We start from the raw sequence: 16,286 nt of genomic DNA, 5'->3' as shown, positions 1-16,286 counted from the left end.
AGAAACATTTGTTTCTACATTCTTAGATTTTGTTGTTTTTAATAATTAATAATAGAAATAAAAAGAGAAGAAAGAGTTAAAGGAAATATATAGGCAAAATTCATGACATGCACAGTAAGGCGATGTATTGGTGTACACATGTCAAACATAGTTGAACATTTTTTTTATTTAATAGCATTTTATATTTCAAGTGAAATAATTCAACTGAAAACATTCACAACCTTCTATAGTGGTCATTCAGGTGAGAAGCAGTTTTTTATGACTGCAGAAATATTTAAGTTTTATTAGTCTTTTAATAGCTAAAGCATATGCCACATGAATTCCCACATACGTCACTCTGTCTGTGGGCAAAAATGTGAACTTTGAATTCCTAGCAGGGAGATTTGTAGGGAAAATTAGAGGCTAAAATTTCTCCAGCTGTCTTTGCAATTCTTCAGTTCACTGAGATTTGAAATCTTCTTAAAATCTTCTTAAAAACTGACCGTCTAGCCACAGTCAGTTTTAAACAAAATATGTTATGTTTGACCTGTGCAGTGCTCATTGCACTTCATTTTATGTTAGTCTTTCCCAAGAAGCACGTGAAGGTGAAAGTATGCCCTTAATTTTAGTTCTCTTGATGTATAGAGGCCTGTATAAAACCAGTACTTGTCTGTGTCTGTATTTATGAAGAACAGTATTTATGGGCATATAAGGTTAGACAAGATAGGTTTTAGGCTAAAAATAATTGCTGTTATATATGAATTGGCTCCTGTGACTTCAAGGGCAGCTGCTCCTGTTTAATCCTGGTTTGCACATTTATAGCTGGAAGTTACGTGGAGTCTCTGGGTAGGAGAGGGTTATCAGGTAGGAAGATGCTACTCATAAGCCAGACTGGGCAAACCGAGTGTGTTGGTGGCTGCTACAGAGCCGTGAGAGGAAACTCCTGGCTGTGTATGACAAGCTCTAGCCAGCCTGCAAAGCCTAGGAGCGTTACACGCCAGGCCCCAAAGATCATCTGGTGGACACTTGCAGGCCATGCTTTACACAGCCACCGAGACCAAATACAGGCCTAACAGAGATAGGCATGAAAACCGGTTGGAGAGAATCCTGCAAAGCGGTTTCTGTCTGTGTTAGCTAAATCAAGTAAATTAAAATGTGTGGTGCCTGCTCTGGAGGCCACAGGCAGGGCAGCTGCTGGAAGTGGGCATTTCTCTGTGGGACCTCAGAGGAGCCAGGCCAGAGCTGCTGAGACAAGGGTGGGGGTCCCAACCGTCAGAAGGTGTTGCTGTATGCCTTGTGGTGACTAAAAAAAAAACAGTCCTAGAAAGACAGCCTTTTCCTTATCTTTATCTTTTTTTCATGTTTGTATTTACAGCCTTTAAAAACATTGTAACTATTCTTTCTCACTTGGTCCTTGTCCTGCTCTCCATTCCTTCATTGATCTCTCCATCCACACAATCTGCCAAGAAGAGGATTCCTTTCACCTTCACTGCCCTCTGTTGCAGAACAAGGTCTGTAGGCAGGAATGAGCTGGGGAGGGAAAATGTTCTCTCTCCTTCTGCCCATTCTTACTTTCATTGTAGACACCTTTGGTTTCCTGATGGGCAAAACTTCAGGATGGCCAAGACTCGGAAACCTGGGGCCACTTGGCTCTGACAGACCTGGAGCCTTGGCCCTACACAGCTTCAGAGGGGCTGGTTACCGCATTACTCAGGGAGGACCCGTCTCTTTCACTTGGCTAGGCAGCCTGGTTTGTGCCTGAGTTCCTGGGAACATCCCCTGGACCTCTACCCTGTTAAGTTGATAGCACAATCTCAGCACCATTTTGGAGCAGAACAGCCAATCTACCCAACCAGTGGTTGGGCAGAGTTCAGGAGGTATTCCCAATAGGCCATTTCAGCGCAATCGTCCTGTTGCTTCAGTGTTGACCTTAGTGCCAGCACAAGGCATGTCCCGTGTGCCAACACACACAGCCCTTGGGCTCACAGGATGACTGTTCTGCTCCATGGCTACCCTTCTAGGAAAAGCTGTTGTTGTGAGAAGGCACTTAGAGGAGAGATATGTGGGAGCAATGCAGACTGATGGGAGAGATGCAGCTGCTTCGGGTACCATTGATGGCATGTGCTCCAGAAGAAGAACATGGAAGTGGTGTTGGTGTTTCAAGTAGGGCTGCTGGAGACCTCAATGCTGGAAATACGGGTGTCAGAGAGAGAGTGGCTGTGGCTCATTCAAACCTGGCATCATGGCAGGTGCCTTTCTTAGAGAGGAGCCCTTACCTGCACACCTTGCTTTGAGGGTGGGTGGAGGTGGGCTTGTTCCCACTCCATTTAACCAGTGTTGGAACGCATGGTGGAAGCAGCAAGCATCAGGTATATCCAGGCCAGGCCTTGGCATTCCAGGCTTTGCAGCACGGCTGGAGTGAGTGAACCTGACTATCTGGGTCACTTGTTCATTGATTTTCTGTAGGGAAAGATGCTTTACAAAATGAGAAAAGCATTCCAAAGTGAGCGCTTATTTTGCAGTCAGCAGCACAGGCTGGAGCTCCAGACACAGTACTATGCCAGGACCTGACAATGCAATAGTAGGAGTCATAAAAATAGCACAAAGGCACGAGCAAACCTGCTCTCAAACCTCTTTTTTTAATGATTTATTTCATTCCTGATAACACATTTCTCACTTTCTCTTCACTATTTCTGGGCTGTCTTGTTATGCAATAAAATGTTGTTTCCTTTGGCTAATTTGCTGTAAAAATGACTCTAAAAAACAGATTGTGAATGAAGAACAACATGTGCCAGTTCTGTCAAAAAAAGGAGACTCAGCCCACAGTTTGGCAGAGTCACAGGAGGAACTCAGGACTGTGCCAAGGAGGGGGCCAAGCCCAAAATAGACCCTGGTCTGAATAGATGTGTGGTGATGCCTCTGGGCCAGGCAGCTTGAACATCTCTTTCTGCCTGCAAACCATCTGCTTGCCTTAGACTTGCTGTGTTCCAGCAAGGAAGGAAGGAAGGGAGGGAAGGAAGGAAGGAAGGGAGGAAGGAGACAATTTTTTTTTTGCATCTTCTCATTGTTCTTCAAAATCCCTCTGTTGACCTCTCTTTCCCCTACAAAGCATCTGCAGTGAATACCCTGCCTTCTCCTTTCCCTGTATCTGTAAGCTTTTCCAAACCTGCCCCCTGAATGCTATTACCAGCTGTTGTGGTTTTGTTAAGTGAGGGGGGGCCTAAGGTGGTAGCTTCTGTAGAAAACTGCTAGAAGTCGCTCCCCTTTGTTCAGTGGACTCGGCCGGGCCTAGGGCTGACCTGCTGCTGGCCAAGGCCGAGCCGATTGGTAGCAGAATGTCCTGTGATAACGCCTCTGCGATAACGTATTTAAGAAGGGGAAAACAGAAAAAAAAAAGAAAGAAAGAAGAGAAGATGTGAAGCAGCTAAGCGAGGGCAGAGGTGCACAGGGGGAGGGGCAGGCCTCATGGGCCTTGCAGGCCTCATCCTCTGGCCTCTCGCCAGGCAGCCAACTGGGCCCGACTCAGCCCAGCCTGGTTGCAAGAAGTGGAGAGGAGATGAGATGGATGATGTGAAGAGATTCTGAGAGGCATCTGTCAGCCTGTTGTGAGGAACGGCTGCAGATGCCAAGGTCAGTGAAGGAGGAGGGGGAGGAGTAATGCTGCTCCTGGCCAAGATTCCCCTGCAGCCTGTGGTGACGACCATGGTTGTCCCCTTGCAGCCCATGGAGGTCCACGGAGGAGCAGAGATCCACTTGGAGCCCATGAAGGACCCCACACCGGGGGAGGTGGATGCCTGAAGGCGGCTGTGGCCCGTGGAGGGCCCGCTGGGACAGCCGTTCTGGAGAGACTGCACTCCGTGGAAGAGGTGACCCATGCCGGAGCAGTTTCACAAAGGACTGTGGCGTATGGAGCAGGGGAGGAATGTGAGGAGTTCTTCCCCCCACCATGAAGCAGCGGCGTAAAACAACGTATGATGAACTGACCGCAACCCCCATTCCCTCTTCCCCCCTGTGCCGCTCGGGAGGGGAAGGTAGTAGAGATAATGTTAAGCTTGGGAAGAGGGAGGGGTGGATGGAGGTTATCTTGCTCTCTGTCTCATTATCCTGCTGTTTGTAGTAATAAATGAATAGTTTTCTCCAAGTCGAGTCTGTTTTGCCCGTAATGGTAACTTCAAGGATTTTCTCCCTGTCCTTATCTCAAACCTTGAGCCGTTTTTCCTTATATTTTCTCTCCCTATTCTCTCGGAGGGTGGGGGGAGTGAGAGAGAGACTGCGTAGTCTGGTCCCAGTCGGGGTTGAACTACGACACCAGCTCTTTCCCAGATCCTCTTAATTACTACGTTTGTCAGCATTCTGTGATTGAAGCTGGTCACCTCCAAGTCTTTGGTGAGCTTTGCATTCTTGCTGTCACCTCACTGGCCTTCAGCATTTTTGATGGTTCCCCTGCATGTGCTTCAGTGGCTCTGGGCTCTTCTGAAGCTGCCCTCATCTCTCTGAACACACCTTTATGTTGGGCTTTGATGATCTCATCCATCATCTTGCAGCCTTTGTCCCTCCATTTTCCAACTTAATTTCTTCAACCTACCCTAAACAGTAAAATCTAAGTCCTTTGGAGCAGGACTGCTCTTTGGAGAAATCCCTGAGCCAATGTGGCATCATTTTGATGCTGTATCTACTGCACACACACCAGGCAGCACTCTTAAGGGCAGCAAGGACCAGAACTGCTGTGCATGCTCTGACTAGGGCTTCATACTAGCGCTCCATTGTCTGCTCCATGAGACCTGGCTTCACGGAGATCAACAGAGATCAACCCAACTCACGTCACGTGAGGATGGACAACACTTTACTCCTCTGTGGGCACTTCATTCATGCCCAGGACCTCTTCAGATGGCACAGGATCTAAAAATCATATGCAAAAGGGCTATATCTGTACTGGTCAACGAAATGTGCCTAAGACTCCTCTGAAGGCAAGGCACAGAGTGGCCTATAGGTAGATCTCTTAGCCTCTAAAAATGTCGTCATTTGCAAACTATCCCCCATAAACAGCTGGGGCTAGTACAGTCAGTCAAGTTGCAGTGCTCAGGAATGTTCCTTGGTCTGTTTAATTTACTAGGAGAGTTGTAGCCAGGCTTTTTTTACTACTGCGCATTACAAAGATACTCAGCCTATCCATGTCCTTCCCCAGCTCCCCATTGCTTCCCAGAGCAGACTCACACTCACTATACTTCCAGCTCCCACTGATCATCATACTTTTGCCTTCAAACCATTTTTTCTTCATGTCAACGATCCTGTTTTCTTTTTGATATGCTCTCCCAGGTACTATTCTCCTGTCTCCTTTTTCCAGGCCTCTACTATCCCCTTATTTACCATTTCTTCAATAATATTTATGGCACTGCTCTAAGGGCAGCCTCTAGCACATGCTGCTACCTGCTGCACAGGCATACACGTGGGCATGGGTGCCAGCAATTCTGAGTAGCTTGGTGGGAACCTGGAAAGGGTCTTGCTCCAAAGGTTTGGAAGAGGCCTGCACACTACAAGCTTTTCTGGTCAACAGCTCTGTCTTTGTTTATTGGCAACTCAAGGCTCTTTCTGATGCTCTGTCGCAGGGGTGAACCTTGCCTTGGGCATCACCTGCTTTTAAATTTCCAACAATATGTGAACATAGTTGGCCCAAGAGTTCACACTCCCACCGAGATGGCGATGCCCTTGGTAGACATGTGTCATGCCAATGCTTCAGTGACACACATGTGAGCCTCTGTCGCTAGTGGGTCCCCATGAACCTCATCACACAGCCTTGTAAACCAGGCATGACCTTCACGCTGACCTTCTCCGCTCTACATAGCAATAAGGCACTGATCCTTCAAAGCGGTTTAGCATCAAATGGATAAACCAGACCTGAGTTATACAGGCTTCCTTGCAAAAAGAAAATTTTACATTTCATCTGTTAGAGACGAAATAAAGAGTTACAGCCCCAGGCAGTCAGCAGCAGCTCCCCAGGAGCCACACAGCATGTTGTCAGTCCCGGGTAGTGTGTCTCACAGTGCTGTTCTCCTGGCTGGAAGATCTGCTGCTCCCCCGTGCTGGCTGGGGCACTGCAATTCATAGCAGTTTCTTCAAGGTGTCCATTTAAAATCACACAACGAATGAACGAGTTGGGCCTTCTCTTAAAGAATCACTGTTCCAACTGAAAACATTGAACAAGACACAGCATCTGAAAATGGCTGTGAAAAAATTAGATTTTCTCACAGAGTTTAATTTCTGTTTCCTGAAAAAGAGAGAGCACAGTGAAAAAGAAGGCTAACACTTCCATTTTATTGTCTGCCATGATCCCAATACTTAGGAGAAGCTCTCTAAATTAGAAGAGAAGTGAGCAGCACTGGCAAAATAATTACAGAATAATGAAAATAACTTAAAAATTAAATGTATTGCATTTGCACAAAGTTCTAAGGTAGAAACCAACAAAATTATCACTGCCCCAATTTTTTAAATTTGAATTATACACTGGTATGAAAAAAAAAGGTGGGCCATTTGTAACACTTGACTCTTCTTCCTAGTTTAAATCTACTGTTCAGAAGCCTGTTGGGGCTTGGAATTGGGCTTGTCTTGAGGAGACTTCCAAAATATTTCACTGGTTTTGCTTAATCAGGCATTGCTGTCATTCATGATGGGGTGATTGACTTCAGTGATTGCTATAGTGCTGCTTCTGGCACTAGTGGCCCTGCACATCCACCATGTCTAATGACAAAGTTTATGGCTAAGTTATTATAGTTATTTCAGCAATTCCTAGTGAATCATTGTTATGGATGGGATATAAATTGCTGACATCCACTCCCAATGCCATCGAGGAACAGTTACACTCCGTTATGAACTCAAATATCTGAAATAACAGCGGCTTCTGTAGCACAACTCTCTAAACCAAAATGAGATGTTAATGAAGAAACACCTCCGGCTATCTATGGCTGAGGGTTGAATGGCAGAGGCTTGAAATTCAGAGAAAAGAACTGGCAATTGCTATTTGATTTGGAGAAACAACTTAATTAGTCTCAAAAAGTAAACAGAATGGTTCAACATTAAAACCTCATGGCAGGATCATTTTTTCCTCTTAACAGAAATAACCTTTAGCAGACCAGATTTTGTGTAAACATTTGTGTCATAAAGGGATCATGCTGGTTAGCACGATTATCTAAACACATTTCATTCACAACATCCCAAATTCACTGTTCCTTTCATAGGCCACTATTTCGCAGAAGAGCAGGTGAAGCACCCAGCCTCTGTGCAGAAACCAGCATCTCAAGTAACCCTGGGAATGAACCCCAGCACAAACCCAGCGCTGACTTTTGTGCTTTGTACTCGGAAGTTATAGCAGGCTGAGTTTCTCGGATATAGAGTCCCTGGAAAAATCTTGCCTTAAGAGTGATTGATTTCACTGAATGGGCTTCATTTTGAGGGCAGTTAGTGAAAGATGGAAATGCCCATTTGGGAATTTGCTTGGCACGTGTCTTTGGAGGATTTAAGAGTAACGCATTCACAGTCATATCCCAGAGTGGAGGACCTGCATTGATTTTTTCCTCTCCTCGTCCATTTAATCAATCCAAATGTAGCTTCACAGCTGCATAATCTTCTTCAGGTTGCATTTCACTTTCTTTATTCACCTTATGGCCCTCGTGACAGAGTGGAAGATCTTTCCTAGCACAGTCATCCTTAAATACAAGCACCATCTATTTTATTGGAGCCTACATTTATTTCACAGCCTCAGAGAATTGCTGGAGAAATTATTGCTAACAGATACGACTGCAGAGCCTGTCCCTGGGGCACCTTCCCGAGCATGGTTCCTCCGAAGGTTCCCGTTAACCACCTGCCACTCAGGACCAGGTCTGGAACTCATCACCACTCCTATCCACTTTTAAAACTTGTTCTTTTTTTCTCTATAACTCGTTTTTAATAAGGCACAGTTACAAAATTACTTGGTTTATGTTCCTAGGGGCTGCCAAAGATTTGAGTAAATCAGGAGGGGGAGGTTGATTTTACCCCAAGGCAAACTCTCTATAACTCCCCCTCCCCAAACAAGCTCCTGCTGACAGCCCACTCCAGGGAGATTTATGTTTTCTCAAATGAAATTAAGAAAAACCTTATGGTGTGAAATGAAGGGCAGCGTGGTCCTCCCACACCCATTCTTTCCTTTCCTCTCGGGCTGTTGAGCAAGGGAGAGGAGAGCGGCTGGTAACCCTGGCCATCAGCAACAGACAGTGCTTATGCAGGGAGAATGCTGCAAGGATCCATTCCTCTGGCATAAACGCCTCCTCCTCCCCTAACTCAGTTTCATCATGTTTAATATTTCTGAAGAAATAGTTTTGAACAGTAAAAATCTTCTATTAGATCTTAGCCAAAGTTCTCCATCATTTTTATGACACAGCACATCGAAGTGCTGGTGGGAAAGACAGGGAACATTTGGGGATGATTGATCATCCTCAGATAAACCTTCCTATCTAAAAGAGAAAGCCTTTCCTATCTAAAAGAAGTGCTGTAGATGCGGCATTTCAGCAAAAGCCCTAGTAGGGAGGATCCCAGGGCTGCTGCTCAGATTGGGACAAACCTGTCCCACTGCAACCAGTCTCTGCGGGCCTCCCTGCCAGGAAGGTCTCACCTGTGGTTAAGCTATCTTCAGTGGCCTCATGCCTCTTCCTGGATTGTATTACTGCACAGGAAACCTCTAAGCAAACATCTGTCCTTGGTGGTTCCTCAGTGTCAATTTACTGAGATTATATTTGCCAAGGAAACAAAAAAAAAACATAAGAACAGTAAATAGCAGAAAAGACAAGCTAATTCCAGAGCAGACTGAAGTACCTGCAGCAACAGCAGTAACACGGGCAATTCTGTGATGGTGCAGGTGAAGCCCTTTACCTGATGGAGCAGTTGTCAGAAAACAGAGGGAGGGAAGACCAAAGGGTATGATCCAGCAGCTCAGTCATTGTATAATTCTATTTTAATGTTAAAAGCAATGTTTTCTTTAACACTTTGATTAGCGCCATCACATTAACTATGGGATGTTTTCTCTAGCAGCTGCAGAAAAAATCCAGGAGCTGAAGCAAGCTGGGGTAGAGGAAAGAAGCTCCTGAAGCAATAGTGCAGATGCAGGCTGGTTCTTAACATAAACTCTAAAGTATCAGAAAGAAATAGGTTTTCCTGATGGATTAGAACAGCACTATACATCCATTTTATCTACTACGACCCATATATACTGCATGATAATATGAGATTAGAGAAAAACTATGGTAAAGAAAGGAAGTGTGGTCCAAGACTGGCCTCACACTGAAAAGGTCAGATTTGACTCACTGCTTCCTGACAGGATTCCTGTGTAAGATCTCATTTCCCTGCATGTAGAATAGGGATAATCCCTTTATCAGAAAGGCTTCACATTCATAAATACAGTAAAGATCACAGAGTGTTCCAATTTTGGGGTAGGAACAATATAAAAATATGTAAGATAAACTGAAGCCCCTTTGGGGGGAGCAGGTTAAAGTCTTAATCCTTTTCTTTATTTATTGCTGTGTTCTCCTTCTGCTGTCTTTTTTTTGTTTGTTTGTTTCCCAGTATGCACATATAAAACATTGTCCAGTAGTATATCGTTACTTTAATTTTCACAGACTGTTTTGTCTCCTCTCTGACTTCTCCAAGCGCTTTCCTTTGCCACTGCAGGGATTATTGTGCTAATAAAAAAGCTTGCCATTCTTGGTGGAGTCCTTGAGTAGGAGATGTCTGTTTTTAATTGTTTTCTTATTGTTGGCTTTGAACTTCACATCTTTTGTGCTGATGTGTGCCTTGAAAGCTCTTCTCGGGGAATATAGTATTACTAATATGAGATGTTGATCAGCCCCCATGGCAGGATGTTTATATGCAGAAGAATGTTTTGATCTGTGGCTATAGCCTGAGTCTGGATTTTGCCCAGGTTAATTTGGATGCTGTTTTGTTTGATTCTGAAAGACTGCCTTCACTGTGTCTTGGTTTTACTCCATAGGTTTTGGGCTTTTTTTATTTATCAATGGTCAACGAATCATATTTTTCCCTGCTTTTACAGATTATATGGTAAGTGCTATGTTGTTGGCAATTCCTATTGAATACGTAGAGAATTTCAAATTTATAAGCAGCACTATTACCCTTGCTCTGTTGAATTAATAGCAGATGCCTCTGAATTTGGTGTGTTTATACAGTATTTGTTACTTTTGATTAAATACAGTGCAGTCCTTGGGACATGTACAGTACTTAACATTCGAGTGTTACCAAGCAGCATCACATAGTTTTTATATCTGTGATAGTCACGAGGCACTGTGAGGTGCTGGCTCAAAAGCTGACTTGCTGCTGCTGTACTGAAAAAAAAATAATAAAATAAAATAAAATAAAATAAAAAGATAAATTGTCCCAGATTTGCCATGCTGGCTCAAATCCATAGTCGGTCTGGTCTGATCCGGTCTCCTGGGTCCAACACCAGCTGAGAGCTGCAGAAGAAAACTGAAACAAATAAACTAACAAACTCTGAGAGATATGTAGGCAATTTACAGTGCGATTTACAAGATCAGAGCACTCTTTGTTGGCTTACAGAGATGTCATTACCTTTATTAAACTTTCGGGACAGCAGATCGAAAGGCATTCGAGTGAGATGTGCAGCAGTTTGGCGGGGCTGACACAGCCCTGTAAGGGGATGTGGCATTCCCTTCCTTGGCAGAGGAGGCAAGGGAGGGCTGGGAAAGGCCTGCGTGGGCAGCATCCAGCTGCTACCACTGGAAGATGTCAGGGAAGCTTATGGAGGCTGATCCTGCCCCAGCTTGGCACATACCTGTCACTGAGGATGCGCTGCTCTCAGAGAGCAGATTCCTTCAGCTAGTGTTAACGAGCACTTTCCTGACAAAGGGAAAATGTCCCAACTGATAGGCAGAGGACTTCAGTGTACCAGAGAATTGCTACTACTGATGGTCTCAGAAAAGAACCACATGAAAGCTATGCCTAAGATGACTTGCATTGCTCATCCTGGACATGCAGAAGGATGAAGGATGAGATCCAGGAAGGCACTTTGGTACCTTCTCCTCAAGCAAGATGCACAGGCCATAACAAGTGATCAGAAAAACCTGCCCTATGCCCCTGGCACCTGCCCCTCTCCTGAGTGCCCTAATGAGGAGATAATTTCTCATGGGCTCCTGGCTGTGGAGGATGATTACAGCCCAGCAACTTAATCTCTCTTGAGAAGAGCTCTCAATTGATTTCCCACTCAAGCTTAGGAGGACCCAGAATTTGCATCCCTCTGATCCTCCTGTCCCAGTCCCCCAGATCCCACCCCCATCTCTTACAAAATCTTCCCACATATATGCTTGACCAGCAAAAATACTGTTTTTATTAGGGGCACTGATATTTCATGTAAGATCTTGCCCAAAGCAGAGTACCTTGGCTTAGTCCAGGAAGTGGTCTGATTGTGGGTTTAAACACTTGAATAATTTTGTCAAAGGAACCAGTTCTGCACTTACATTCATTGCTGACTCCATCCACAGTGTTCAGTGCCTAGCAGGATCAGCTCCATGCATTTGCCACAAGCATCTCAGCAACCCAAAGACAGAGTCTTCCTCCGGACATTTAAGAAGAGAGACTGAACCACCAGGGACTCAACATGATTCTCTGAGCCGTAATTCCCATTAGTTGTTCAGAAATGATACAGAGCCAAACAGAGTGCAGAAATCTTCAGTCAGCATTTCTGGAGCATCTGCAAGAATCAGCAGGCTCTCATAAAATCCTTGTGAAGATGAAGACATGGTTCCGCAAGGCCCTTCGTCACAATTTCCACCCCAAAGAGAGCAAACTCCATCCTTCATATCAGCAGTGGAGCAACTCCTTCTAAACATAAATTAAAGGTGGATTTTTTTCCCCAGAATATTTTTTTCCCCCATCTAAATTGTCTACGTGCTGGTGCTGATACTGTGATTTTACAAAAAGTCTCTGCTGCTGTGAAACATAAGCCAGCATCTGCATTAACACCTTCTGCACCTTCTTCTTACTGCACCTTCTAACCCAGCAAACCATCTCCAGCTCTCTCGACCTCCAAAACAGGAACTCTCAAGCACAGTTTTCTATTCTGTTAAGATTTTAGGAGTCTTTTAGACAAGAGGAGTGTCTCCTATGAGGAAAAACACATTCCAACATTTTCTGAGTTCCTATTGATTTTCTAGGTATTTTTACCAGATCTCCCAACAGTGTGTGGAGGTTTATAGGAAATAAGCAGCTGATTTTAACAGAATGCCTTAATTTCATTTTCTTTCTCCTTCTTCATCATTAAAGCATCTTGGACACAGAGCCATAAAGATTGCATTTGCCATGTAGTATTTTCTAATAGCAATTCAACAAGCTTCAGATCAAGATATGAAAGGGGAAAAAAGGAAACTATAATATATTCAAAGGCATATGTTTATCTACTGTAAATCCATGTGATCCCATTTTGCCCAGCAAATGTATATGTGTAGCAATGAACAGCCTCACACACAGAAACACACACACAGACACTGTAGAAGAAATCAGATCAAGCCACTAGTGCCTGCATTTTTCTCTATATGAAAATCATTTAATACTAATAGTTAGAGGTTTCCAGCAGACTTAATGACACAGTCCATACTGAGTTGGGAAAACTGGGAAATGTCTATATGAACAACTTTCATACATTAATGCTACACATGCAGCACTGAAAGTGTGTAAGTGTGTGCAAATAACATCTGGTTCTCAATACCAGTACATCAAGTGACACCATGCAGTGACTAGTCCAAGCATTAGAAATCAGAGAACACCTGGGATGGGAGGAATCTTGTGGGAACCACAAATGGAAAAAAACTTTAACTTCAGAACTTGTTTTATGGCAAAATTTTAAAATGTACCTAATAATAGAAGCAAGTAACAACCACAAAATTTAAAACACCTAGCAGGTAAGTTTGTGGGAGGTAGGTGTGATGTCAGCTTTGGGACTTAGTCATAGAAGTCATAGAATAGTTAGAGTTGGGAGGGACCTTCAACGGTCATCTAGTCCAACCCCCCTGCAAGAAGCAGGGACATCCCTGACTAGATCAGGTTGCTCAGAGCCTCATCCAGCCTGGCCTTGAACGATTCCAGGGATGGGGCCTCCACCACCTTTCTGTGCAACCTGTTCCAGTGCTCTACAACTCTCATTGTAAAAAATTTTTTTCTCATATCTAATCTAAACCTACCTCCTTCTAATTTAAACCCATTACCCCTTGTTCTATCACAACAGGCCCTACTGAACAGCTTCTCCCCATCTTTCCTGTAGGCCCCCTTGAGGTATTGGAAGACCGCTATCAGGTCTCCCCGGAGCCTCCTCTTCTCCAGGCTGAACAGCCCCAACTCTCTCAGCCTGTCCTCATAGGAGAGGTGCTCCAGCCCTCTGATCATCTTTGTGGCCCTCCTCTGGACCCTTTCCAACTGGTCCATGTCTTTCTTGTGTTGGGGACTCCAGAACTGGACGCAGTACTCCAGGTGGGGTCTCACCAGGGCAGAGTAGAGGGGCAGAATCACCTCCCTCGACCTGCTGGCCACGCTCCTCTTGATGCAGCCCAGGACTTGTACAGGTGAAGATAAATCATACCTCAAAGAGTCCATGGAGGTGGACAGGATGAGGAGAGGGAGAGAGGGGCAGACAGATAGCTAATGCAGGAGCTGCCAGCTCACAGCCCACAGCAGATGTCCTGGTGGCGAGAACAATTTCTCTGGCTTACACTTGTACAAGATGCTCTCCAGTCACAAGCCTGATCTCCACAGGTATTTTATACAGGAACATGGATAAGAGCAGAACCTCTCCACAACAAATGCAATAGGAGAAGCTATTTCAAGAGCACAGAAACCTGGCCACTTTCTATGGTGCTTTCCCATCGTACTTCCCCCTCACGGGCTATCAGTCTCTAATCTGGATGAGGGATGTCAAAAGGTACATACCTGTCTTTTCCTTTTAGTACTTGTTTGAGGCCTATTATCTGTGAATCTGTCTAACTCCTATTTGAATCTGCTCTGCTCCGCAACCTCCTGGGGCAGCAAAGTAAAAAAAAAAATCACTACCTACTTGTAAATAAGTACTTTCTGTTTTGAAAAATCTTGATATTTAGAAGCTAAACCAATATCTGGTTTAAGCCAAATTCATAGTAGTTTCAATAAGCCCCCCAAGTACTTGTGGATTTTGACTAATAAATTATTCTTACCCACTGCCTTTATGATACAGTACCCTGACTGTATCTCCTCACAGCTGCCTTCTTTCCAAATTGAACATTCCCAGGTTTTTGGTCTCTCTTGCTCTCTTGGCTGTTTTAGTTGCCCTTCCTTGTATTTCTAACTCATCACATCCTTCTTCAGATGCAGAGACCAGAACTGCAGATGTTCTTCACAATGTAGATGCACCAAGGTTTTCTATAGTGGCAAAATGTACATAGTGGCAAAATGGTGTCTTTTTCTCAACGCACTTCCTGAGAAGTAGTAGTACTTTGAGAGTAGTAGTACCCTTCCAATTTGTTGGGCTTTCTTGGCTGCCACTGAACACTGAGCCCGTGATTTTGGAGAACTGCGCATGAGGACTTCTCTTGCCCGCCTTGTAACCACCATTTCCAAGTCCAGCATTGTGCATGCATGTTTGAATTACTTCTCCTTTGGTATGTTACCTCAAATTTATGTAGACCAAAGCTCTTCTGCCACCTTTTAGTTAACCCAATTTTGTGAAGTCTTTCTAGAATTTTTCACCATCAACTTTTCATTTCACTCAGAAGACTTTCGTATCATCTGCAAACTTTCACATTTCACTGCACATTTCTTTCACTCAGTCACAGCTAAAGATGCAGAATAAACCTGTCTCAGCATTGATCCATGGAGGACTCTACTGCTGACTCCTCCATCCTGGAAAGTGACTGTTAAGACTTAGAGTTTGCTTCCAATTCTTCAATCAATTTTCAGTCCAAGAAAAGGACCTTTGTCCAGCCCCATAGCAACATAACTTCTTTCACAACCTTTGGTGTGGAAATTTATTAGAAGCTTTTTGCAAATCCACATTTGGTATACCCAGGTACGAGTGCACCCATTATCCACATGCTTCCTACCACCCTCCCAGAATACCATCACCTCCACATACTCAGTCCTACTCACTGGGACACATGCAGAGCAGCACACTTGCACCTGAAGCCCTGCCAAAGTGGCTGGGACTGTTGCTGCCCAGGCAAACTGAGATAGGCACACTTGCTCGAATGCTTCTACCTGAAACCTGGGAAATTCCAAGAGATTTTGCTGGTTTTCTTTCCTAAAATGTTCTTTTGCATCTGTTTTAGGCACATGTGCAGTAAAAACAATTACAAACCTTACAAACCAGATCACTGAAAATTATAAAAACCTTGAGATGAATTATTGCATTATCCCTTGGCCCCCCTCAACACTTTGTACTAGGAACATGACATCATTGGTCGAAAGAAAAATTGGTTCTCCAGATGGCTGAATGATATCGAGGGTTTTTTTTTTTCTTCTCTTATGAATATTCTTTAGCTGTATCACTTTGCCTATTGCAAGTACGCACAGGTCATAAAACACATGTGATGATGTATGTTTATAGTTTTAACATTCTAAGGATTTTTTTTTTACTGCATTTTAGAAATACATTTACTGTGCTTGATTTGTTGCTGCATCTCTTAGATTAGAAAAGAACTGCTGGAAAAGATTGGTGTAATAAGGCAGACACTGTGAGAAACTGGATTAAAAATTACGTATGGTTTATAGGCGAGTTTCAATGAAGAATCTGAGTAGTTCGTGATTTATTTCATGTTTCTAAAGGCAAATGAATTCAAAGTATTTAGACAGTGTTCTGTGTCCCAGAGGTCCTGTTAGGACTTAATATGGTCTTCTTATTTGCTGGAATAGTCCTAAAGAAATAAGTGATATATCACAACTGTAAGTGAAGGAATGCTGGATGATATAAACAAAGAATTATCAGGAAAACTGGACTGGTGTTACTTGTCTAATAAATTATTTTTTGGCAAACATTTCCTAAACATTAATATTAATGTCTACAGCCTCTATTTTTTCTTCTTAGTGATACAGTTTTATGACTGTACCCTCAACAACAATCCCTATTGATTGTCACCCACAATTGTCTGGCTCCAGTCTCTAACCTGTCAAAACCCAGCCTGTGCCTGGATGTGGGAGGAATAAGGGAAAAAGCCAGACCGCTTTGTGAAAAGACGTACAAAGAAACAGCCACAGCTCTTTACAGAGTACCGAGTTGTAAGAGAATGCTATCT

This window comes from Chlamydotis macqueenii, chromosome 1 (assembly GCF_036417535.1).
Source record: "Chlamydotis macqueenii isolate bChlMac1 chromosome 1, bChlMac1.mat, whole genome shotgun sequence".
Taxonomy (NCBI): Eukaryota; Metazoa; Chordata; class Aves; order Otidiformes; family Otididae; genus Chlamydotis; species Chlamydotis macqueenii.
The sequence above is the reverse complement of the archived record's forward strand: the minus strand, read 5'-3'. Positions refer to the sequence as shown.